The sequence below is a fragment of the Falco peregrinus genome, chromosome 5, assembly GCF_023634155.1.
Source record: "Falco peregrinus isolate bFalPer1 chromosome 5, bFalPer1.pri, whole genome shotgun sequence".
NCBI classification, from domain to species: Eukaryota; Metazoa; Chordata; class Aves; order Falconiformes; family Falconidae; genus Falco; species Falco peregrinus.
In genome coordinates, this window is record NC_073725.1 from 65,569,378 (window position 1) to 65,594,292 (window position 24,915).

Genomic DNA, 24,915 nt, shown 5'->3' on the forward strand with positions numbered 1-24,915 from the left:
TGGGTGCTCATGGCAGATGCAGGTGGACCCCATCATCTCTCCTGGACAGAGCACAGGCTGGTGCGATGGGGCTGCAGAAGCCTGTGGCCCCATTTTGGCCTGATTTTGGCCCAGTTTTGGCCCCACTTCAACCCCGGTCAGAAGTGTGATGCACGGGGGGTGGCAATGCTGCTCAGCAGTGTGCTCCAGCTCGCCCGCACCTGTGTGCTGGACATGTCTCCCCACGGTGCCATCCTCCCAGATCATTAGAAGAAAACAATTACTATGCAAAACTTAATGAATCAAGGCCGCAACCCACAACTGGGAACATAAATATCAAAGTGCAGGCTTCGATTGAAGGCAGAGGAAGAACTGTAATTAATTCCATCATGAACTGCCGCCCCACTCCAGCCAAGAGCTGGGCTGAGACTCACCATGGGGAGGACAGATATAGATGTGCCCATGCACTGGGCTGGAATCGGGGTGCCGGACCTCATCCTATTTGGACAGTGCTCCCCCCCACCCCGAGGACACAGCTCCGTGTATCTGGATCTTGGCTCCCGGCTCAGAATTAAAACGTTATTTGAGACTTTGCCAATTGCTTTTAATCTGGTGATGAAAGACGATGATAAATCTTAAGAGACCCAAATTAATAGAGAGGAAATTGATTTTGTAACGTGTGGACTTGTTTTATTAGACTCCTGCAGGCTGGGCGAGATTGGGAAGGCAGCAGCGTGTGGCTGGAGAACGGCACCAGCACGTCACTGCCAGCCCCATTCATGCTGGCAGCATCGCATCCCGCGCAGGCACCATCTCCCCCTCACCCACCTTTACACAGACATGGGCAAAACAACCCCATCTCCCGGCCCTGCCCCCACAGCACCCCTTGCCACAGGCCAATGGGTGCCCATGCAGGTGCCCAAACCCTTCCCCATCTCTGCCTCCTTCCTTGCCATGCAGCAAGAAACATTTGCTTATTTAAAGGCTGCAGATGCCACTTCTTCTCCCTCTTCCACAAATTACTCCCCAAACCCAGAGCATGACCTTCCAGCTGTGAAGATCTCAAGGGCCGGAGTGACAGCTTTGCAAATAAGGGAGTTAGCAGCCAAAGGACCCTGCGCCTGCATCTGTTTATTAATTATAATGACTTGCTGTCGTTCATTAAGAGCTGGAATGTATTTATCAGGCAGAGGTGGAGTGCCATGCAGCATTAGGGTTTGGTTTTGTTCTGTGAGATAGCAGAGGAGCCCAGGAATTAGGAATGAGTCTGTGCATTGGGCAGGAAAGAGATGTACAGATCAAGCTAATGACATGAGAGAGAAGGAAAATTGAGATACATGGCGCATGCCTGCTCCGCTCCAGAGGAGTAAATGGACGTACATATTATTATTGCAATATAATTTGAGCGAAGTATTTTCCTAGGATCCAGAGCATTTGCTATAGTTAATTGAGATCCTGAAGTTCAGTGCCTTTCATTACAGCAAAGCTCTGGAGCAGAATACTCTCAGCTAATGATCAGAGCAAGATGGAAAGGGCATTTACTGGAGCTGCGTAATGCAGCTCAGAGGTGGGAGAGTGTCAACAAACATGCTCCCACTCCCACGCTGGGGCTGCTCTGAGGCATGGCAGTGTAAACCTGAAGTAAGCTGCAAAAACCTTCCTTGGGTACAAAAGAAAGTTGGAGTTTGGCTCAGTGGAGTGAAGGGCTTGCAGGGAGAAGCTTTGCATGTCTGAACTCAGGGAGTGGGTGAGCATCACAGCTTTGCAAACAGGGTTTTGCTCTCCAGGTCTGTGTCTCTGCACAAGGATGCTGCCTCCCCGTAAGCCCACCTTCCTGGGGAGGAGTGGGACTGTCCCCTCCAGCAGCCCCCTGCAGCCTTGGGGGACTGCAGAGCTTCCCCTGCCTTCTCCCCCAGCCGCCCTTCCCAGCTCATCATCACACCATTTTCCGAGCAACAGCTTCTCTCTGCCTTTCTCCATCCCCAACTAACCTAAACTAACAACAGGAGCAGTTATCCTAACAACCTCCACCTGGCTGGAGAAATAATTACTGCAAGTCCAGAAGCAAATGTTAACAAAGTCATAACAGAGCTCAATGACTGGCTGAAGTCACGGGATGGGAGCCTGGTGAGCATGCCAGCAGCAGCTCCGGCTCAGCCCATGCCACCATCCCAGCCTAAACCCACTGGGGACAAGCTGGACGCCTGATACGCCTTTGCATCCAGGAGGAAAACCCACTGTGGACCCTGTCAGGGTGACAGCCAGGTCCTACGTCTGGCAGGAGGCAGCAAGCCTTGGCTCCTGGGTCATTTTCATGCACCTTGCATGTTTTTTACACCTATTCTCATATTTATGCCCATGCAACCATCACAGCATGACCTGACCTTGCACCCAGGGGATCAGCAAAGCACAAACCAGAGGCTCGGTTTGCACCGCCGGAGCGATGCTGCCTGCCACAATCCCTCTACCTCTCGCTTTTTCCCAACGCAGAAGTGATATTTTATCACTGACCAGGCTGCAAAGGCATCGAACACCAGGGGCTTGGGGGTCTCGTCCACTCACACCACCCCCCTCCCCCCAAAAAAGGCTCCCCTGGGAAATGTGAGCCCTCAATCATTTTGATGTGCACACCTCAGCGCCTGTCATCCGTCCCACTCCACCTGTGCACAGCAGGCTTCGCTTTTCATTAGAAATAAAAATAACCCTTGTCAAAAGGTGGGGTTTTTTTCCCCACGGTTGAATGTGGAGATGGCAGATGAGTGTCGGCTGAGCCAGGGCCCCCTGGCAAGGCTGGAAGCTGGAGAATTTCTCTGGAGTTTTTCTAGGTTTAGCGAGGCGGAAAATAGACAAGGAGAACACAAAAGCAAAGGCCGTCACTCAGGGTGGCTTTATCTCAAATTAATCCTGCCAAAATGTGGCAGTGAGGGAAGGGCTGGGGGGGAAGGGAAAAATAAAATCAAATGTAGTATAGAGAAAGTTATAATAAAAAGGTGTTTTTTCCCATGGCAGTGGCACAGGCATTTGCTCCCTGCCACAGCCCCCAGGGTGCCGGATTTCTCCCACCAGATGAGGAGGGTGCCCAGCACATCACAGCATCTGTGAGCGAGGGATGCCCCAGCACTGGCAAATTCAAGGTTTCAACCAGCCAGAAGGCAATTTCAACTTCATTTTAAAATTGAGACTTGGGTGGGGTGGAGGGCCAGCCCCAAAAAGATGGGTGCTGTGCAAGGCTGGATGGTGCTGGGGACGAAGGGATGACTGCACCCAGCACTGCAGGAGGGAAAGGGGGATGAAGAAGACCTGGCGGGTGCATGGAGCTGGGATACGTGCTGGGCTACACGGGAGTCTGGGAGCACCCAGAGGCTCTGGCACTGCTTCTTCTCCCCCGTGCACTGTAGCTGCTCTTTGGAAATTAAATTGAAAAGCTGCGTGAGAGAATCATCCCCCTGGATGCTTTGGCAGCAGGCACCCCACGCCGCGCCCCGGCATCACTGGGTCCTCTCCTCCTTTTACCATCACTTTGCTTCCCACCAATGCTTTTATTTTATTTATTTCCCCTCTCAGCTGATTCCAAGCACCTTCACCCGGTTGCTATAGCACCTCCTGTGCCAGAGATGCCCTCCTCGCCCACAAATCTGCTGGATTTCAGCCCAAAAGTGGCTGGGTGGCTGCAGCCTCTGCCCATCGCGGAGGGAGGGCAGCCTGGGGTCACCCCACCACCGGCTTCGTGGCTCCAGCGCCATCACCCCTCTCTCCCCGGTCCCTGTTTCTAGCTGAACAGGTTCTCACTGGAAACAAAAAACCTCCTTATTGATGGAAAAGAAAACCTATGCATCTGCCTGGGGTTAAGCAAGGTGTTATTTTAAACTTGATCTGCTTTAAGATGGTGCCGGTGCTGGGCGTAGGGGTGGAGTAACGTGTTTACACAAGGAGCTGGGGAGACCTGTGGTATTAAGCCTTGTCATGCAGAAAACACCTTATTTCCAGCCGCTTCCCCTCCTTCCTGCGTTTTTTAACCCCAATGCCCCACATCTGGTGCTTTATTGGTGTGAGAAACACAGCCAAGATCTCTCCCTGCTACATCCCCATGAGCAAACTGGGACCCGTGCAAGAGTCATTGCTGGGTGAGAGCTGTGGGGCAGCTTGTTCAGAGCAAGGGATAGCTCAGCCCCAAGCTGCAGCGCTCTCTGCACCTGTGTTATGCTGGTGTCAATGACCATGTCAGTGCCAGGGAAGAATGAAGTTGTGATTTGGGCTAGGAGGAAAGCAAGCTTAAAATGCAGTGTTCATTAAAAGTTAACGCCAGAGAAGAAGGCTACTGAAAAAAAACCAACCCCAAACAAAAAACCCACAAAAAAACCCCCCAAGAAACCCACGCAAAACCCCAGACCCACACCATCAAACCAAAACCCCTTCCAGATCTTATTTCCTTCTTTCTTAGCCCAATTTCCCCCTGGAGGAATGACATTTCCTCTGTGAGGGTCACTCCGCAGCCTCCCGCACCCTGCGCTCCACCAGTTCTGCTGTAGCCCCTTTCCTCCTGTTTGCTGGTCTTGAGATTTACACCAGGACATTAAGACTGTCCCAGAGGTGGGTAGGTGATGCAGGGTTCAAGGGGCAGCACCCACATCTCCCCCACCACCACAGTGCACCTGGTAAGAAGGAAGGGGGTAGATGGGTGCAGGGACACATCTGGCAGACATGGGTCTGCTCAGCCCTAACACATCTGGACAGATGAGCATTCATCTGACAGAGCTCATCAGGCAGGGAGTAGGCAAGGGCTCTGCAGCATTAACCCCGCAGGTACTGCGTGCGAGGCAAAGCTCAGCTGGGAAAAAAATAAGCAAATCCCAAGGCATGCGGCAGGGAGGGCTCTGGTCTGGTTCCCTGGTCCCAGTCTCGGTCTGGCTGGGTGACCCTGGAGGTGAGCTGGGTGTGCACTCATCTCCCTGAGCACCCCATGCATTTGGTGGTGGGTTATTATAATAGCACCCTTGTTAAATACTACAAAAAGCCACCCAGGTAATACGGACAAATGGCCAACGTGCCTTTGGAGTTGCTCTGAGAGCGTCTGGCACGTCCGTGGGAAAATCAGCCAAGCCATTTGGTAAGCAGCCAGGTGGCAACCTGAAGCTGGAAAAGGGCTTAAAACTCCAAAGATTTACAGCCGTCCGCCCTTGGAAATCCTTTCAAGTGATTAGTGATGATCATGGTCTGTGTGTCAGGTGAAAGCAGGACTGCTGGTAGCCAGCATGGAGTGCATGCCGCCACAATGTATCCAAGCCCCATTCGGCAGAGAGAAAAAATAGAATGAAACCTCTATAGGTGCCTGTAGGCTCATATATGACAGAGCAAGGATCACATACGCTGATGATGGCATATCCATGTATTGGTGTGACTGGTACCTGAATGGATGCCATGAACACAGGCAGCACATCCCTGTGTTGGTGAGTAGTAGGTGCTGCACATGTAGCTGCGGGGCATGTGAGCCCATGTTGTGCACAGGGTGCCCGAGGGTGGGCTGGCATGTCCTGGTGAGCCCAGGGAGATGCTTCCTCCGACGTTACCTGCAGGTCACTTCCCAGCACTTGCAGAGAAGAAAAACATTTTTTTCCTGCCCAGCGACCAGGTTGAACTTCCCAAGCTGTTTGAGTGCCTGTGAGTGAAAACTTCAGCTCATTAATTAAGCCCAGAAAATTAGAAACTGGCCTAAATATAGCTGCCCAATAAGACTGCAAAACGAAAGGAAAACAACCTTCCAAAGCGCCTCACCTGCCCACCCACCTGTGCTGGCAGACAAATAAAAGCCAGAATTTCCCATTTACACTCGACTTCCCCCATACACGAGTGAAGCTTCAGGGACCTGTGCACAGGAGAAATTCACTTAGAAAAAGAGCTGTTTGTGAAGAGGTTGGTCCTGTCTCCCATCCTGCGGGTCCCTGGGATGCGGGAGCTTCCTCCAGGATGGGGAAGCCTCCACTTTGCTGCACACTGTGAGCGTGCGGAGCCTGTTTCCAGGCTTGTGCTGCCAGCAGCCGGGTCTCCAGGGTTCTCTGGCAGACATGGAGCCAAACCTCTGCAGTTCCCTTACCAGCCTCTCATTTGGGAGAGGACAACAGGGAAAGGGACAGAGGAAAGAAGGAAGGAAAGAAGGAAGAAATATAAATTCTCTTCCTCCTCAAGGGCAGGCAGAGCATGAAGACCTCATTTGTTTAGCACAGAGATCACCAGTGTCCCACATGGCACATTTCAGTCAGCCTTAGTAGACTGTTTCCTATTTTATATTCCAGATAATTTAACTGAGTCCAAACAGAAGCTTCTCTCCCTGCTCCAAGCACAGCAATTCCCCAACGCACCTGCACACGTCAATGGGCACAGACCTGCAAAAAGCCTTCCTGGGGGGCAGAGCTGGATTTTTTTACCCCTGGGTACATGCTGGAGGGTCATTCCACTGTTAGGTCCTACAGGACATATGCACACACACACACAGATTTCAGGCTAGAGTATTGCCATAATTTTGCATTTCCTTCTGATGGACTTTTCCGTAAAGAGTCACCGGCTTCATCAGGCACCTTTGCTGGACCAGGGGCAATGGAGGTGGTGATGGTAAAGTGTCACTCGCTTGTGCCCATAGACAGTCCCAGCCAGCTGCCACCTCCTAGGAGGTGACGATGCTCTGGCCTCAGCACCTGAGCCTGGCATTGTGCACGGGCTTTTCCTCCTGATGCCTCTTGCCACAACTCCTGAGCTTGCTCTGGTCCCTTCTGTGGTGATGTTCGCCTGCAGTCACTCCCCAGTATCAGTGGGAAGGGCTTTGGCGTTGGAAGGCAGTGGATGTTTTGCCATCGCATTGCCATTTTCCCATGGTGGGGCTGGTGCTGGCTCAGTGGGTGCAGCACCCAATGATGGGTGCCAGCCTGTGCAGCTGTGAGTGGAGCCAAAACAGCAGGACCTCTGCAGCCACTCTTGCTCACTCGCTGCAAACTGTGGCTTTGCTCTCTGTGAGCAGCAATGCTGCAAACCCCGTGGACACCCGGAGACGGCAAAGCCAGCAAAGCAGCCAGGATGAAGGGCTGCACACAGGCACGCGGCGTGATGGCATCTCCCTTGCTCCCGGGATACAGACTGCTAGGGTAATGAGGGCTGTATAAATACCAGGCATCAATCGGCTATAACTCCCCAGCCGAGGAAAGCAAGGTGGTGGGTTAACGACAGCCTCCAGGGCCGGATCTTCAGCTGCATAAGAGGAGAGCAGAGAGGGATTCCCTTTCCTCCCTGCGCATTCCTCAGGCTCGGCAGCCCCGGCTTGTGTCCTGCCACACCACAGACGTCCTGCCATGGCCCATTGGAATTTACAAGCCCGTTTGCTGCTTCTGCTTCCCCCCTCTTTTAGCTTCCAGAGCCCATGAAGACAAAACCAAAAGCAGAGACAGGCTGAGTGACACCCATAAATCCAGCCCCACTGGCACGGGGGTCTGAGTGCTGGGGCTGGAGTGAGTCAGCTTGCAAGCGACAGCAATGCTTGAGTGTCTCAATTAGCCGTGGCTCCCAAAGAAAGTGAAATGACTAATGACTAATCTCACCATGCTATTCCAATCACTTTTGTTCTCATTTCATTCAGACAAAAAGCCTCTGCTGCCTGCTCTTGCTGGGGAGGAGCTGTTCTAAGAACAGCAGTAGCAGTAATGCTGGTGGCTCCCATTCGTGCTGTGCTGCACAAAGGTGGGGTTTTTTTATTGGCAGCTTCATGGGGTGACCCCAGGCACAGGGGAGGTGGGATGGGTGATGAGTGGGACTTTGGGGTGCAGGGCTGATTGGGACTCAGCCCTGGCAGCAGGGATCCTTCTGTGTTGGGCTGGAGGAGGTGCACGCAGCACGGGAGCAAACCCAGGGGAGGCAAGAAGGTGAGGATAAAGCCTGGTTTAGCAGCTGGAGGTGGAAGAAGAGGTGATAACTAAAGGTTGGAGAGTGGGAGACCCATGGGGACTCAGCCCAGAGGCAGGAGAGAACCCCTCAAGATACACCTTGCAACATGCTCTCCATCCAAGCGCTGTGGGATTGTTTTGCCTTCAGGAAAGTCTGGTGCCTGGCTGATAGCAGCATCGCCCAGGGTGCATGCCCATGGCTGTGGCCAGCCCAGCTGTGATGTGCCACCTCCTCCCGGCCCCTGTGCCACCTTTTCCACTGCAAAAGGGAAAATTCACTTGCAGCAAGGAGGGGAAATTCCTGCCGTTGCTTCTCCCCTCCTCCCTTGTGCTCCCGCAGGGTCCAGCCGGTGCTTGGGAAGTTGGCCCGGCAGGGCACCCACCATGCTGCTGTTTCACATCAGCTTTGGCTCATGGTGGGGAAAGCCAAACCCCAGTGTGGGTGTGAGCTTGGACCTTACACACAGAGTGGGTTACATTCGCAGCGAGGCTGTTCGCAGCATCCCACGCAGCTTTTCCTTATTTAGTTCATTCCATATCTATCCCACGGGCTCCTCTACCCACAACACAACCCATCTCAATTCAGCCATGGCAGAGCAGGGGGTGAACTCCAGCCCCACTGAGTAGCTGAGCTGGAAACATCCCTCCTGGAAATGAAACCGGAGGGAAATCGACTGATGGCTTATTTCCCCAACAGATTGCTTTCTGCATCTAACAGGTTGCTGTCAGCACTGGGCACAAGGATGCTGCTGCCTTGATCCAGGGCACCCGCATTCGCACCGAGCCAGGCTGGAGCACAGAGAGCTGTTCTTAGGCTTGGAAAGGAAAAAGATCCATCACGATTTTATAGCTTTTGCTCTGCAGTTATGAAACAGTGACCACAAGCCAAATACCTCTGTCCTTTACCTTCCTGCAACACCAATGACTTTGGTGCAACGGAAAGCAAAATTCAGCCTGCCATTTTTCACTGCAAAGACAGAATTCAGCCTGTACCAAAGCAAAGTACCAATGACACAGCTGAAAAACATCAGTGGAGCAAAGAGCAGTGAAAACTTCCCTGGGCTTCCATATGGCAGCGCTCCATCTTGGACTGCGTTGTTATTATTATATTTCATCCAGCTTTAGCTGCTTTCTGTGTTATCTGACGCGGGGAAAATGTTGATGGGGAGGACTTGGGTACAGACACTTGGCTTTTCTCTCCCGCCAGTGCGTGCCGCATTTGTATTCTCCCCAGTACTGCAACGTTTTCAAAATGTTTTGTTAAGTTAATTTGTATCCGCAGCCACTTGTGAATTTTTCAGATTATTTGATCTGTAACTGAACTAACATGAAGAGTAACTATTGTTCTGCAGGAGCAGACGGTGCCAAAGCATGTCTTATGTGTTTGATGCGTGCCCATCTTCTAACCCCAAACGAGGTCCCCAGGCATCAGCAATGCTGCTGGAAACCCCTCTGGGGATGGCACTGGGTGCATGGCCGCAACGCTCCAGCCCGAGCTGCCACCCCGCAGCCTGCAGGCACCATCACCCTCAAAAAAAAACCTTTCTGGAAGGCATTTGCCTCCACTGTAAATCACCCCAGATTACAGATTGTGCCTAAAATGTGCTCCTGCAGCCCAGGGAGCTTTTTCATGTGTCTCACGGACATGTGTTTTCTGGGGAACCTCCAAGCAGGGGCAGCTTCCTCGCAGCGCATCCCCTGGCTCTGCTTAACGTGGCAGGGGGGTTCGTTTTTCTTTATCAGTCTTGGCAGCTCCATGGCGTTTGGGCAGTGTGGGGGCCAAGGCCGGGGCCGGCAGGCAGCCCACGCAGGCTGGATTCACATGGACTCCCCCATTGCTGTGATTGGAGACGAATTTATTCCTCACCGGTTTTCCCTGGAAAACAATGTAGTAAGGATTTGGGAGCAAGGACAGAGCACAAAGCTGCAGCAAAACCTCCTGACGGCAGCAGGGAGCTGGGCTTTACCCCCTTCTGCTGCTCCATCAGCCTGGTTGGCCCGGCACCGCTGCTGCGCGGGAGCCGGGTGCTGGTGGGGCGACAGCGGTGGAAAGCCACCCTAAGTTAGACCAGGAGTTTCTGCCTCAGGAATGCCCCGGGACGAGTTTTTGCAGTGATGTCTCAGCCGCTGATGAGACACTGCCCAGGAGGGTGTAAAGCAGGCTCTGGAAAGCAGCGGGGTCGGTTGCTCCCCATGGCGGACCTGCCAAAATCTTCCAGTGACCACTGGAACCGCTGATGCACTCTGGTTGGAAGCAAATGGAAACGAAACAGAAAATGCGATGAGAATGCAAACTCGGTTATCCCCTAGCTTGTCTACCCCAGGTGGCAGGTACGTGCGCACTCAGCGTCTGCCAGAAGTGGTAGCGGCAGCTACGGTCCTCGGCATGGGGCCGTGGCACGGGCTCCTCGCCCAGCGGCTGGGGTTGATGGATCCACCTGCCCTTTCAACCAGCCGCAAGCTGGCATCGATCGCGTGCCGTGCTTGCTCTTGAACTTGTTGTTTTACCAGCTTTAATTTAAGAACTGAATTCAAATGCCGTCAAGGGGGAGATCAATAGCTTTTTTCATGACCCACCAGTGACCACGCCTAGGCACAGCGGCTACAGCTGCTGGAGCAGCTTCACTTTCCACACGGCTTTTAGATGAATTAAAACCCAGGGGAAACAAAAAACAGGTTGCAAAAGAAGTTGGGAGCAAAGTCGGCTTCAGCACAAACCCCAAGTGTCAAGGTCAAGACCCAACCTTTGATTCCCTTAGGTGATGCCTTTGAATGGGGGTGCTGGGTTTACAGGATAAGGGATGTTCCCACCTTTGAAAAGTCGTGCTGTGCTTCGGAGGACCCACAAAACATCTGCATGGGCCGGATCACATCATCTGGGTGCAATGTGATGACAAGCTGGCATTAAAATGTGACTATTGCACACCGCAGGAGCACCGCAGAAGCTTCTCCGCACCAGCCGCCGCTGGGCTTGTGAGAAGATGTCACACGCTTTAGTGGATCAACCGATAAAAAAATAAAAAACAAGCGGGATTTGGGGGCACATCTCCGCAGGCTCCACGTGCACCTGAAAATTCACCCATTAGTCATAGGACACCCAGCAATTGCGCATCCTTGCAGTCATTCACGGCTTTATGGCAAGTCATGAGATATTTGGTATTTTCCTTCAAGCAAACAAAAGCAGATGATTAAGGAAGAGGCGCAGCTTGCTCGCTTTCAGGAGGAAGACAGCTTGCAAAATGCAACTCTCAGAGCTTCAATAAAACTCCAGAAATCAAATAAACAGCCTGGCTGAGAGGAGAAGGCTCCCAGTTTCCTGGATTTTAAGCCACATTTTGGATTCTATGGGGGGGAAGGATGGGGATTACCTCCTGCAAAACTGGCACTAGTGAAAATGCCATGAGAGCAGGGATGCTGAAAGGCAAAGAGAAATGTGTGTCACAGCCCCAGCCTGGCTTTTCAGGCTGTATATACACCAGAAACTTCTCAAACCTGGAATGGGAAACCATTTCCAAATGGAAAGACAAAAAGAAAGCAGCTGAGTTTCACCTTTTTCTATTTTTTTTTTTTTTTGGTGTGTGTGTGTGTGTATTCTTTTCATTTCCAGAGCCATTTTCACCTAAGGCAACATGTTTATACAATACACTTCACTCACAAAAAAAAAAAATCATAAAAAAAGAGAACTATTTGCAAATGAAAAAATATGCTGTCAGAAATTTCCCAGCCACCTCTCCATTTCATGCCAATGCTTTGCACACTTGGAAGGGCTATAAATGACTGTGCAGCAGGAAATTTGGCCACTGAGATTTTAAACCTATAGCAGCCCTCTATGCACAGGATTTACCCCCCCCACACACTTATTTTACACTTTCCTTCACAACTATCTCTCAGCTATAAAATATACATGGATGCATTGATTGCTCGAGTGATCAAATATCCCTCCCTTCAAAAATATAGCCTATCCAGAAAGCATCCTAATTACGAATATGTTGGGGAGTTGAATTGCAAATGAATCAATTCCTTCCTAAAAAAAATAAAAATCCAGTCAAGCGAGACCAGGATGGGATGGTTAATAATTGATATTTACATTTCTCCCATGTCTGATCAAAGGATTTGATTGCATGACAAATGAGGAAATTGCTGTAAAGTATTATACATCCATTAAGAACACAGATGCAGCAGATAGGACGCGGGAGCCGCGGTGGTGCGGTGCTCGCCACCAGGCTCTGCAGCCGTTCGGGAAGGAGTTGGGCTGATGGCAAAAGCGGATATTTTCCGGATGCGGAAGAAAATCAGTGCTCCATCCCTGGTTCATAGGAGATGCTGCAGGAAAGCCTGGGAAGGGGTGTCTGGTGCAGAGCCTGGACTCTTCCAGGAGACGGGAAGGTGGGGCTGGACCCTGCCGCAGCATGGCGGGTACCTCGTAGCCAGTCTTATGGGAACCTATGGGCTCCTATGGATCCCTGTGGATCCATATGGGACTCTTATAGGTCTGTGTGGGTCCCCATGAGATCCTGTGAACCTGTCTGGGTTCCTCTGGGCTGCTATAGAACCCTATGCATCTGTATGCGCTTCTACGGATCCCCACAGGTCTGTATGGACCCCTACAGACCCCTACAGGTCTCTATACGCTTCTGTGGACCCCTGCAGGTCTGTATGGACCCCTATGGACACCTCCAGGTCTCTGTGGGCTCCTATGGACCACTGTGGGACCTCACAAGCTCCTATGGGCTCTCACAGGTCATGTGGGTTGCTATGGACCCCTATGGATCTCTATGTGCTTCTGTAGACCACTATGGGCTCTTACGGACCCTTATGCATCCGTATGGGCTCCTATGGACTCCTATAGGTCTATGGAGCCCTATAGATCCTGACAGGTCTCTGTGAGTTCCTATGGACTTCTGGGGGTTTCTGTGGGCTTCTGTCAGTGGAAATGGCTCTTTCTTGCAGAGGAAAATGAATTAGAAAACCGACATGAAGGTTCCCTGTGCTGCCCCACAGCCTCCTGCTCACGCGGCACCTCCGCCTGCCGCTCTGACGCCACTGCTGAGACCTGATGGCATTTTCCCGGTGTGTGGAGGGAGAGGGAGCAGGCTGAACACCCACATTTTCTTTCTGAGGCTGTACCACCGGTGGCTGGCTGGCCCAGCAGCCGCGGCTCTCCTCCCGCAGGAAAACCAGCAAACTCTGAATCGAAGCATGTGCCCTGCGGCTGTGAGGCGGAGCGGCCGCCCTTGGCCCCGGAACAGCAGTGGTAACGTTTTCCTGCTGGATTTTCCCGGAACAGCCCAAACTCGGCGCTTGGCTGACGTTTGGTCGGTATTAGGAGGCGTAGGAGGGGATCAGGTCAAGTTCACGGGGCAGCAGATGGGGGAGGGGTGGTCACCCTTGGAGCGAGAGCACCCACCTGCTCCGCCACTGAGAAGGATTCGGGCCCCGGAAAGGAAAAAGAGAAAAAATTGTATTTTTTCCTTTTCCTCCCCCCGGCCCCCCCCCTCCCATCCTTTGGGGTAAATTTGTACCATTCTTTTGCTAATTTTTTTATTTGGCCGTCAGAGACGGGGGGGGCATCACAGGGCAGCGCGGGCTGTGGGGGCACCAGGGGCTGGCGATGGGAAGAGCAGCCACGGTGGGGCCAGGCGGTCCCTGGCAGGGGGCTGCGGCCATGGGGAACAGCAAGGGGAGGGACAGGCGAGGCACTGAGGTGGGAATAGCAGGTGCGGGACGTATATTGGATATGGGGATTTATTAAGTACGGGGATTAGATTAAATAGGGGGAATATATTGAGTATTATGTATTAAATAGGGGGAATATGGGAAATAAATATGTTGGCTGTGGTGTAGATATTGGGTATGAAGAATATATTAAATATGGGGAATATATTGAATATGAGGAAAGTATTGAATATGAAGAATATATTAAATACAGGGAATATATTCAACGTATAGAATGAATACATTGAATATGAACAACATATTGAATATGGGAAACAAAAGTATTGAATGTGGGGTAGATATTGAGTATGAAGAATATATTAAATACGGGGAATATATTGCGTATGAGGAATATATTAAATACTGGAACTATACTGAAAACAGTAAATATATTGAATATGGTGTATATATTGAATATGAAGAATGTATGACATATGGAGCATACATTAAACATAGGAACTATATTGAATATGAGGAATATAGTGAAGGTGTGAAATGTCAGCTGTGACATCTGTATCGCAGGTATGCGCCACACAGAGCAAACCGGCTGCGCACAGGTAACACACTGAACACTGGCAACGCATCAAGTGCGGCAAATGCACCGCACAGGAGCAGGTTGGCTACCAGGGGCGTCGGGGACGACTGTCGATGTCCCCGGTCGGTCGCGGCTGGGCTCAGTGGCCCATGGGAGCCCAGCGAGGGGGGACCCTCGGCGGCAGGTAATGGAGGCGCGCCCGCTAGGGGGGACACACTGGGAAACGGGCTGCAACAGCCGGCGCGCAGCGGGAAGACCCCCATCCCCGCCGGAGCCCCCCGGAGCCCCCCGGCGCTGCGCCTCCCCGCGGCCCTCGCGCCTCCGCGCCCACGTGCGCGGGGGGGCCTTTAAGGCGCGGCCACGCCCCTCGCCTCCGCGGTGACGTCAGCCGCCCCCCGCGCCCGCCCCCCCCTTCCCCTCCCTCTGCCGGGATGGGAGGGGGGGGTCCCGCCCCGCGGTGACGTCAGGCGGCGGCGGCTCAGGGAATGACATCACCTGTGCGAGTGGCCGGCGGCGGGCGGGAGCTCGCGCCGCAGTGTCCCCGCGCCGCGGGCCCAGCGCAGCCGCCGGGCGGAGGCGGAGGGAGGAGGCGGAGGAGGAGGAGGAGGAGGAAGGCGGCCGCGGCGGCCCTTCCGCGCCCCTCCGCCGGCCAGCATGGGAGCGGGCGGCCGCGCCGGCAGGTACGGCGGGGGGCGCGGTATAGCGGGGGTGTAGCGGCGGTGGCTGGCGGGGCGCTGATGTCGCTGCGGGGCCACGTTGTAGCGGGGCAGGGGGGGAGCGCCGGGGGCGGGGGGGTCGCGCTGGGGAGGGGTCGCGTTATAGCGGGGGCCTCAGGGTAGCGACACGGTGCGAGAAGGGCGCAGGTGGCTCGCGCTGGGGGCAAGGGTTGACGTTATAGTGGGGGGGGTGTCGCTGGGGGGGGTGTGCGGGCAAGCTGCGTTGGGGTCTCGTTGCCGGGGGTGCGGCCGGGTGGTGTTGGGGGTGGGGGGTCGCGTTGTAGTGGGCAGGGGGTGTGCGGGTGGGTGGCACCGGAGACCTGGGGGCGTGTTATGTGGTGGGGGGGGCTGCACTGGGGAAGGGGCCGCGCTATAGCGGGGGGCGCAGGGAGGGGGCGCGCTGGCCCACCGGCACTTACAGCGGCGGGGGGAGGACGTGAGGAAGAGCCGGGCTGGGGGCTCCGCGCCGCGCTGGCTCACGGGGAGGGGGGGCAGCTGGCCCGGGGGGGCCGGGGGCGCGTCCCGGTGCTGGTCCGTGGCGTGAGCCCGGCTCCGCGCCGCGGTACTGGGCTGGGCTCCGGTGCCCGAGCTGGGCTCCCCGCTCCGTCTCGCATCCCAGTGCCGGTTCCCGGGGAGGGCTGCTCCGTATCCCGGTACTGGGCTGGGCTTCCCGCTCCATCCCACATCCCCGGTGCCGGTTCACCGCGGGGGGTCTGCTCCATACCCCGGTACCCGGGCTGAGCTCCGTGCTCCGTCCTGCATCACAGTGCCGGTTCACCGGGAGGGGGGACATGCTCCATGCCCCGGTACTGGGCAGAGCTCCCTGCTCCATCCTGCATCCCGGTACCGGTTCACCGCCAGGCGGGCGCCTGCTCCAGTCGCCGGGCTGGGCTCCCCGCTCGATCCCGCGTCCCATTGCTGGTCCCCAGGGTGAGCCCCTCTGCGGTGCCCCGGTACCTGGGCTGGGCTCCCCGCTCCATCCCGGTGCCTGTTCACTGGTGGGGGGGGACACCTGTCGGACAGGGCCCCCCCATCGCTGCCGCGCTGCTCCTGGGTCCGCCCTGTCCGCCTCTTCCCGCCCGCGGTTCCAGCGGGTGCTCAGTGCGGGGTGCGGCCCCCTGGGATGGGTGTTGTGGTGTCACCCCCAAGCAAAGGGCTGTGCTCCTGCGGAGCAGCACTGTGGGACCACCCGTGCTGGCTGGGGGTGGCCGAGGGCCCATGTCCCCTCTTGGTGGCTTTTCCACCTCCCACCACCTGCGTGTGCCGGGGATGCTCCAGTGGCCAAGCCGGTGTCGCTCCTGGAGCTGCATCGCTGGGGCGCAGGTGTTGGAGGAGGAATTAGAGCGTTCCCAGCAGGGCAGTGTCGCAGCTTGGGGACACAGCTCTGTCCCCCTGGGGTGCTGCCCTCTCCCCACCCCAAACACCGGTGACACGGGGCGTGCCTTGTCCTCACCACCAGCTCTGGAGCTCATCAGGAACTGAGTTTCACCTTGTTACTCCTGACTGTGTGGTGGCCTGGTGATGGTGACAGCAGCAAGGAAGGGTATGGGTCATCCCAAAACTACGCAAGACCCTGTATTGGAATTGGGGGTGGGGTGGTGTCCCCCTGCCTTGCGGCAGCTGCACCAATCCTGTGCCTCCTGCAAGGTGTAGCTGGCTCAGGGGGGCTGCGGGATGCCCCTGGGGTGGGCAGCTGGTGGTGATTTCCATCCACCCTCAGGGATTTCAGCTGAAATCCTGAGCCCTGGGGCCATCCTGCGGTGGGTGAGAGCTGTCCCCAAGCCAAAACTGTGACATGGAGGGTAAACTGCACCCCGCCACCCCCCCCAAAAAATAAAGAGTAATGATTAATAGCGTTTGTGTTTCACTGGGAGGATCTTGTTGCAGTCCCTCCTGGGGAAGGAAATGGTGCAAATGTAGGGTAAGGGGGGGGAAAAATGCTGGTGAAGAGGTGACACCTGTGGGAGGGGTGCTGGGCTCTGCGGGGATGGGCACTGTGCTCTCCAGGGCAGGGGGCAGCTCCGCTTTTTGGGCATTTGCCCTCTCTGAGTCCCAGGAGGCTTTGTTTTTGGAAAAGCGATCGTTACAATTGGGAAGAAAAAGCTGTTTTGGTTGGGGCTGGGGGGGGGCGGGTGGGTGTCCAGCCCTTCCTCTGAGCCCGGACACCCCACGGGGGTGAGGGGCTGCACATCTGGAGCCTCCCCCCATCCCCTCCCCAGGCAAACCCCCTGCCAAATTTGCAGGGGACGTTCCCCACGGGCACTTGTGCTTCTCCTCCTGCCTGCAGCTCGGCTTGGACAGGGACTTGTGTCCTGAGCAGCAAAATATTATGGATTGACATATATATGTTAATATTTTATTTTCCCCTGTAAAGCATGTTTTTGGGGTTGCATACCTGCACCGGGCTGGGGGAGCTGGTGGCATGACCTAAAGGGGGTCCCGCTGCGGAGGACAGGGCTGCTTGTCCCCTCGGGCTGCGAGAGGTCCTGGGGGGGCGAGGAATAAAGTAGCATCTGGGTGCTAAGCATGGAGCCGCGTCCGTGCTGATGCGGGGACCCTCCTGCCCTTCCTAGGGGGAAGGTTCCCCCCTCCTCCTGCCAACTTGACGGTGGGAAAAGCTGTTAATTGTTCTCTGCCAGATTGACTTATAAATTAATGGGTTTGCTGGCACTCTCCTCCTTCCTGTGCGTGGTAAGGGCCCATATTTCAAATGGGGGAAAAAGTCATAAATACTTTGAGTAATGCAAGAGGAGCTTCCAGCTGAAGCTGTGCCACTAACGTGGGGGGCTGCCCATGGGGAGGGGTTCCACCCCCAGCAAAGCCATTCGTGGGTGTGGGGTGATGGAGGTAATGGGGGGCAGGGGGTCCTCGAGTCCTCTTGTAGTTGACTTCTGGCATCAGCCTTGTGGACAGGACGGGTTCAGGTCCCTTGGGTCTCTGTCCCCCCAGTCCCTGGTGCTCTCTGGGTTTTATAAATGCGAGTTGGGTAAATGCAGCATCTTCCTGGGGTGTCTCGCCCCACTGGGCATGGGGGGTTGCTCCACCTCTGGTCTGGATGCTGGAGAATGTGTGACGCAGTGCCTACAGAGAGGAGGCAAAATGTGCCTCCATGAGGGTGGGTCCTTGTTATCACTTTATGCTGCTGCTTTGGGGGGGAGCGGTGGGGGTGAGGGAGAAGAGACACCTGAGGTCCAGCCAGGTGGGATGTCCAAGGAGATGATGTGGCTGCACCCTGGAGAAACTGAGGCAGGGGCATGTTTGTGACCCTTCATAGCATAGGAGCAACTCCTGCCTGCTGTGCTTGTCCAGAGGGCTTGGATTTAGGGACCCCAAAGCTGTCGTTGAGGTGGGAGACTGTCCCACCTGATGCTGCTTTGAGATCTCAAAATACAGTGGCTGGCGGTGGGTTGGGATGGATGCCCTCTGCAGTGCCCAGCTCAGAGCAGGGTGAGGGTCCCATCCAGCTGCTCGCCTTGTTGCTGAACAACTCAAAGTAGTAAACACATGTTGAACTGTTTATCTGCTTTTGCACGTGGCACATGAGGTTGCGTGGGTGGTGAGTTGCTGCGCTGGATGCGAGATGTTGCCTGTGGCCTGCCAGTGCGTATGGATTTTATTTAAACCCTCTCTGTTCCCAACTAAAACAGTTTTTCTCTTGCATTGCAGAGATAAAATTGCGAGCATAGGATACAGAGATAAAGTGAAGCCAGATCTAACCCGAGTCAGTGTGGCAGTGCGAGCATATGGTAAGGAGAGAGGTTACTCGGTTCCATTAAAAAGGTGCTGCTAAGTAGTTTAATCCACACTTGCTGAACTTTGAGCTTTAAATTCTTCTTATATGAGTTGAGAAGAACATGCATATTATTCATAACTCTCTCCTCCAAAAAAGAAAATCTGCAAATGACTCCAGTGAAGTATCGTTGCTTCAGCAGCGTGAAAAATGTGCCGAACTTTCTGCTTCCAATAGTCCCTTCCCTGGGCCCAGCTCCCCCTGCCCATGGAGCTCTTTGCTTCCCGCTGTGAGTGCGGAGGCTGGCTGGGCGTCCTGGGCTCTGCCCCAGGGTGGTAGGTCCAGGCAGGATCCCCAGAACGTTTTGATATTTGGAAAGGGAAGAAAACAGCTGGGCTGAGAAGCTTCTGGCTATAACTGTATTATTATATTTTTAAAATTATTGTCATTCTTAAAATTGTGAGCCCTGAAGCAGTAAAGCTCAGGCCAGCCTCCTTTCTGCAAAGTTTATTTCATGATAAGCTGGAAAAATCTGAGGGCTCTATTAGACTTTTTTTTTTTCTCTAGACCTCTTTCTGATTGTTTACTTTACAACTTGACCAATATATTTATTTTTTTTTACATCAGCCTAGCAAACTGTAAATTTGTCCTCCAGATCTCCAAGTCTGATCCAACATGATACTCTTCAACTTCTTTTTTTCTAGTTCGGTTATCATTGTCTTGGCTTAGTAATTTATCGAGCTTGGCATTCTCATCGTAGTAGCTGCCTGCGCTGTCAGATTATTTGCTGCTCACCTGAACAAGCTCTCACAGAGCCATATGTCCTGCATGTGGAGCCCACGTCCCGGTGCAGCCCCACCGTCATCCAAAAAAAAGTAATTTTCAGCCCGTGTTGTCTTCTTGACATCCCTTGATAAGGAGCTGGCTGGGAGGTGTGAGTTTCTTTGAACTTATTTGTTTAATCTGTGAAGCCTCTTGGCTCCTGGTCTCCCACCGGCTCCCAAGGGTGGGTGGGCTGTGCGTGGCTCCCACGCGCGCAGGGTGCAGGTGCCAAGGGAGGAGGTGGAGGTGCTGCCGGGGCAGAGGGAGGGGATGTGTCCCCCAGCCCAGGATGTGCAGGTGTGAGAAGGAACAGGGTGCAAGGAATGCAGCGTGAGCTCTGTGCACACCTGAGGTTTTTAAAGGAGGCGCAGATCTTCACCGGGGTTTGCGGTGCTCTGCTCTGTCTCTGGATGCAAAGGGGTGGTGATGAGGGGGACGACAGCTTAGCTTGTGGGCACGGGGGGCACCCTAGGACCCCATGCTGAGATTTTTCCCTGGGAGGCTTGTTTGGCCCCATCAGGGACTTCTGTGCCCTGCTCCGGGAAAGCGAGTATGGCTGTGTCCCAGCCCAGCCAGCCTGCTGCTGCCCTGGGCTGTTTGGGACTCCTCTGGGTTTGGAAAGCTCCAGGCAGAGCGGAGCCGAGTTTTGCAGCCCTGCTGTGTGGCCAGCTCAGAGACATGGGAATTTTAGCATTCCGTTCTTCCCTTCGCTGCCATAGCTGGGGCCATTGCAGTTTGAGTGTGGTCATACAAACAGGCTCTGTCATCACATCTGTGCTCCAGTTCCCTGGCAACATCCGTGCAGTTTTAAGAGCAGCTTTAGATTAGAAAGCAGATCTCAGTTTGTCTAAACAGGTTTAAAACCTGATCAAATTAAACTGGGCCAGGCAACTCATACAACGTGCACACGTAAATTGGTTTAATATTTGCATAAATCAGATTAAATCAGGACTGTGGGATGGTTTAGGTTAGGAGGAAGCCTGTGGCTGTTTCTGCCCAGCTCCTGGAGGTCTCCACTCCTGCTGTGGTGTTGGGGCTGTTTTTGCAGAGCGGCAGCTGAATCACTTGTTCGCAGCCGTGTGTTGTAGGTGACCGCTCTGTACGGCACTGGTTTACATCACACCAGGGCATTGCAGTTTGGCTGTGACCCCACAAGCGACCAGGATGCTCCCACCTTCGCAGGGATGTCCTAACCAGGCAGGGAACCCGAAGGCCGGGTGGGTTTTGGTGGCACCATTCGGAAGGTGGGAGGGCAGCCGGCAGCACGTGGCTGCAGTAGGAGATGTGGATTGTGGCTGGTTCGGCTGCAGCCACGATCTGCAGTGCGTGGCGGGTCCTGCGGGTGGTTTGCAAAAGGATCTGTCGCTCCGGGGGGATTTTTAAGCCTGTTAGGGTTTGAGTAGCGAAGTGTCTGTGTGTGAGTCCATGTGCGGGGAGCGCGGTGCCTGGGGGACCCTGCCCATCCCGCTGCTGTCTCCCTGCTTGGCTCTTGGCCATCTCAGACTGTAGGTCTGTAGGGGCGTGAAGGGTGGGAATGCATCTGGTGTCCCGCTTTCGAGCGCTGAGTTTCCTCTGGTTAACCAGTTTAAGAGCACGAGGTAAGCCTGTCTGCCCAGACCTCAGGAATGATTTGCTGTCTTCGGCACCTGCTGCTGTGTTCCTGGGAGGTGGTGGATTAACACGCCTGATGGAGGGATGACTTGAGATACACCAGATCCTAACTTCAGAAATGCCCTAACTTCACATAGTGCTGCTTTCAGGGGTCGTGTCCCGTCCCCCCTGCCCCGCCCCCACCCTTTAATTTCTGTTTGTGGGCAGCTGACATGTGAAGTGATGCTGTTACATGGGGTAACCACATGTGCTGGGTGCAGAAGGCACCAGGCTGGAGGCCAGGTGCTCTCGATCTCCCTTGCTTGCAACCACTGAGCTGGGATCAAAAATCATGAGAAGGTGAGGGAGGGCACAGCGTGCTGGTCCCTGCGTGACTTTTCAAAATGTAATAATCTCATCTCAGGGAAACAGCAGCCTTGTCTGAAATGCAGTGTGTTGACTCTTTGTGGTGCTTGAGTTGTATCTCAGCATCTCTCCCTCTGAGCTGTTGCTTAATTGTTTTTCTTTGTGGTGTCCCCGTATCCAAATCCATGTTGCTAGTAATTCCACAGATGATTGCAATGTGAAAGGTTCTTTCCTTAGAAGTCCTGATGGTGCTTCCCTCCATTTTGCTTTTGTGAAGACAGCAGAGGTGGGCAGACTGCCTGCTTGCTGTGCTGCAAATGCATATGTGTGCATGCGTGCAACATCTGCAGGAATTGGGATTTTATTTTTTTTTAAAAGAACTAATCTTCAGCTCTGGTATCATCAAGAGTTTGCTCTGATTCCTGTGAAATGGAGATGGCTGCTGCTACTGGCTTGCACCGATCAAGACCTCCCTCCCTCTGCTTCTTTTCTTTGTTTTCCGCGGTGCTGTTGCTCGCTGGCAGTGGCTTTGACTCTTTCCTCTGTGGGCTGCAAAGGGCAGTCGGAAGCTGAGCAGCAGTTTCCAGTCGCCACGTGAAGTTCCCGTGTCACCCAACCAGCACGGCTCAGGATGTGCAGAAAGCAAAGGTGATGGGCAGAGCCATGTCCTGCCAGGAGCTCTGAGGTGGAGCAGGCAGGTGGGGGGCAAACCGTTCTTTCCTCCCCACGGGAGGGGACATGCCTGGGGCAGAGGGGTGGCCCTGGGTGGGCAGGGATGGTGACTGGGAGGATGTGCTGTCAAAGCACATCAAACGTTTTTCTCAGGATGCTGTGGTTTCCACCAACGAATTGTTGTCCTCTGGGATTCATCCTGTCCTTTCCAGGCAGCTGGCCAGAGCACCTAAGGTGCCCTGGGTGACCTGGGGGAAGGGGAGAATCGGGGCTGAGCACAGCCCTGCACCCATACCTGAAGGCAGGCACCCGATGGGCCGCCTGGGTGGTGGCAGAGCTGTCTCCTGCCCAGGCGTGACCTGGCTGAGCCAAACACCCTCAAAGGGCAGGGGGATGCTGTGGAGCCCAGAGGCACAGGTGCAGGAGCGATGCAGAGGGCTAGGCGTCCTGGCGGCCAATGCATGAGCCTTGCCCAAGTGCAAACCAGTTTGTGAACCAACTGGTGTTCCTGTCCTCTGGTCCCCAGCATGGGGTGGCTGGTGGTGGCACAGGCCTTGGCCCTGCGGCATTTAGTGCTGGAGTGGCACAGCACCCTCCCACTCAGCTCCTTCCCTCTGAGTCGCCATTTTATTTTTCTTAAACGTTTATGTATAACTGTACACTAACCTATAAAAATTAGTTTAGGATGGCTGCCAAGAAAATCTCTGCAGTGCCTTGTGGGTAACTCCCTGTGAATTACCATAAAAGCTGTAGTGCCGAGGCTGCTGTGGCAGTTGTGAGGATGCCAGTCATAATGCTCTGTATTTAAAATTCAGATGAATGTGTAATGCATTCGTGTCTGGATTGCAGCAGCTTGTAGCGTTTCTGGCGCCCCATCCCTTGCATGCTGCTGCACCCACTCTTGCTTTTTAATGTCGTCTTACACTCTTCCAGTGTTTTGCCTGATTAGAAAATGCAACAGGTAGCAAAACGTGGACTAGCCACGCTTGGAGGGAGAGTGGTTTCTGATAGCTTCCTCCCAGGAGGGACGAAACCTCCTGCTTCCATTGAGCCGGTGGCAATATTTCACTTAAGGGAAAAGCCGCTCCATAACCCTTCCCCTCCGCATCCTGCCCGGATGACGTCCTGTTTCCGAGGGCACTCTATTTCTGGGTATGCTAAACGCTGGGACCCGAACTCGCCCAAGTAAATGAAACACAGGCTGTCCCCATCCTTGGCGGAGCCACTGCAAGGAGATCTCACTGCTGTGTTGGGGAAGACTGTGGCTCCCTTGCAAGCGAGCGTTACTGCTTCGCTGTGTGCCCTTGGAAATACGAAGTGCTTTTCTTTATCTCTTGCTGCTATTTTTCCTCAGGAGCGGAGAGCCAAGGTGACTGCAGGGCTCCAAAGCGGAGCCTCGGTCGAGAAGCCGCTCCACTCGGTGCGGGTGCTTGGCAGAAGGTGTTGCTGATCTTCTGCTGGGCATGATGGATCATTTCATTTAAATTTTCCTGAAATATAATATTCATCACAGTGTCAGTGTCCCTCCTTCATTATAGCTTACTGATAAACATCTCTAATCGGAGAGCGATCTCTCTGCCCTGCCAGAAGCCGCCTGGGGATAATGAATACATTTTTGGAGCTGGGAGAGGGTGCCTCGGGGTTGTGTTCCTGCTCTCCTGCCTGGGTGTAGAGAATCGCTTGATAAATAAAGAAGCCACTCTGTTTTTCCCAGGTGTATTGGTGGTGTTTGTACGTGGCTGTTTCTGTTCGGGGCTCTAAAATGGTGGTGGTTCCAACGTAACCTGGTGTCCTTGGCACCCGCCCATGCTTTCTTGTCCAGGGATTTCTGGAGGGACCCCTGGATGCAGCCCCTGTCCTGCCCGTGGCTGGGGGTTTAGGGCAACACTCCAATGCAGCTTAACCCCCACCGCACTGGGCAGCCGGGCTACCTCTCCCACCCCCTGGGGTAAATCCCAGCCGCTGTCCCGGCTGGATTGTGGCAGGAGGGGATGTGCCACAGGCTACCGGGGTGGCAGTGGCCCTGCATGCAGCAAGGAATGTGCCATGTATGGTTCGGACAAGCCGTTCAACCCTTTTGCCTGCATGCCTGGAGCAAGGATGGGAGCCTGCAGGATCCAGCAGGAGTCCTGGGAGTGGTTCAGCCGCTGGCAGGCGGGGTGTGATGCTGGGCGGATTCAGGGCATGTAGCACAGCCACGATAGCCTCTGTGTCCCCACGGTGCCAGCAGCCAGGGAGCATCCATCAAAGTGCTGCTTGTCTCATTCTTCTCTTAATTGGTTTTACCACTGAGGTGGGGCTGCGGTTGCATGGAGAGCTCTGGCCAGGGGAGCTCAGCAGTGGGGTGGGCTGGTGTGTGCCAGCTCCTGGCCTTGGCCACCAGTTCCAACAAGGAGGTGATGTCTGCTGCACCCAGGATGAATTATTTTTTTTTTGTCTGCACAGCAGTGGGAGATGGCAGCTGCTGGTCCTCTGTGCCGTTGGGACTTCAGCAGGGAGAGTTGTTGGCTAATTGTCCTCTGAGCCCCTTTTGGGGAAGACCCTGGAGGTTTTGGCGAACCAGCTCCCGGATTGTCTCTGGGGTTTTGACTTACGGCATCAGAATCAGTGTTGTGAGTCCCCAGAAGCCTTGTACAGACTTGACCCCTCAGGCCGCTCTTCTGGAAAGGGCTTTCCTCTCCCTGCACCTCCGCTTGTGCCTCCGTTTCCTCCTCTGTATTTGACCCAGAACAAGCTGAATTTTCCTCTGGTTTGGGATTTCCTGTTACCTCTGCTCCTCTCCGGCATCCAGGCCCTGAGACTCACAGCCTCTTTCTGTTCTGTTGCACAACTTGTCAGGAGGAGGAAAGTCCCCCTGAATTTGGA

At 54.3% G+C, this 24,915-nt stretch overlaps 1 protein-coding gene across 8 annotated transcripts in view; it reads left to right on the forward strand.

Annotated features, from left to right (window-relative positions):
- The first annotated feature begins 14,671 nt into the window (after positions 1-14,671).
- The window catches only part of PTPRS (protein tyrosine phosphatase receptor type S), a 161,847-nt gene continuing 151,603 nt past the window's right edge, over positions 14,672-24,915 (forward strand). For 4 of the 8 annotated variants that reach the window (XM_055804729.1, XM_055804736.1, XM_055804734.1 and 1 more), the window contains exon 1: positions 14,672-14,834. The gene's annotated coding sequence lies outside the window, so the exon portion shown is untranslated. Of the gene's footprint in view, positions 14,835-18,536; positions 18,617-24,915 lie in introns of all 8 variants that reach the window. The other 4 variants (XM_055804730.1, XM_055804737.1, XM_055804739.1 and 1 more) reach the window with 3 other exon arrangements.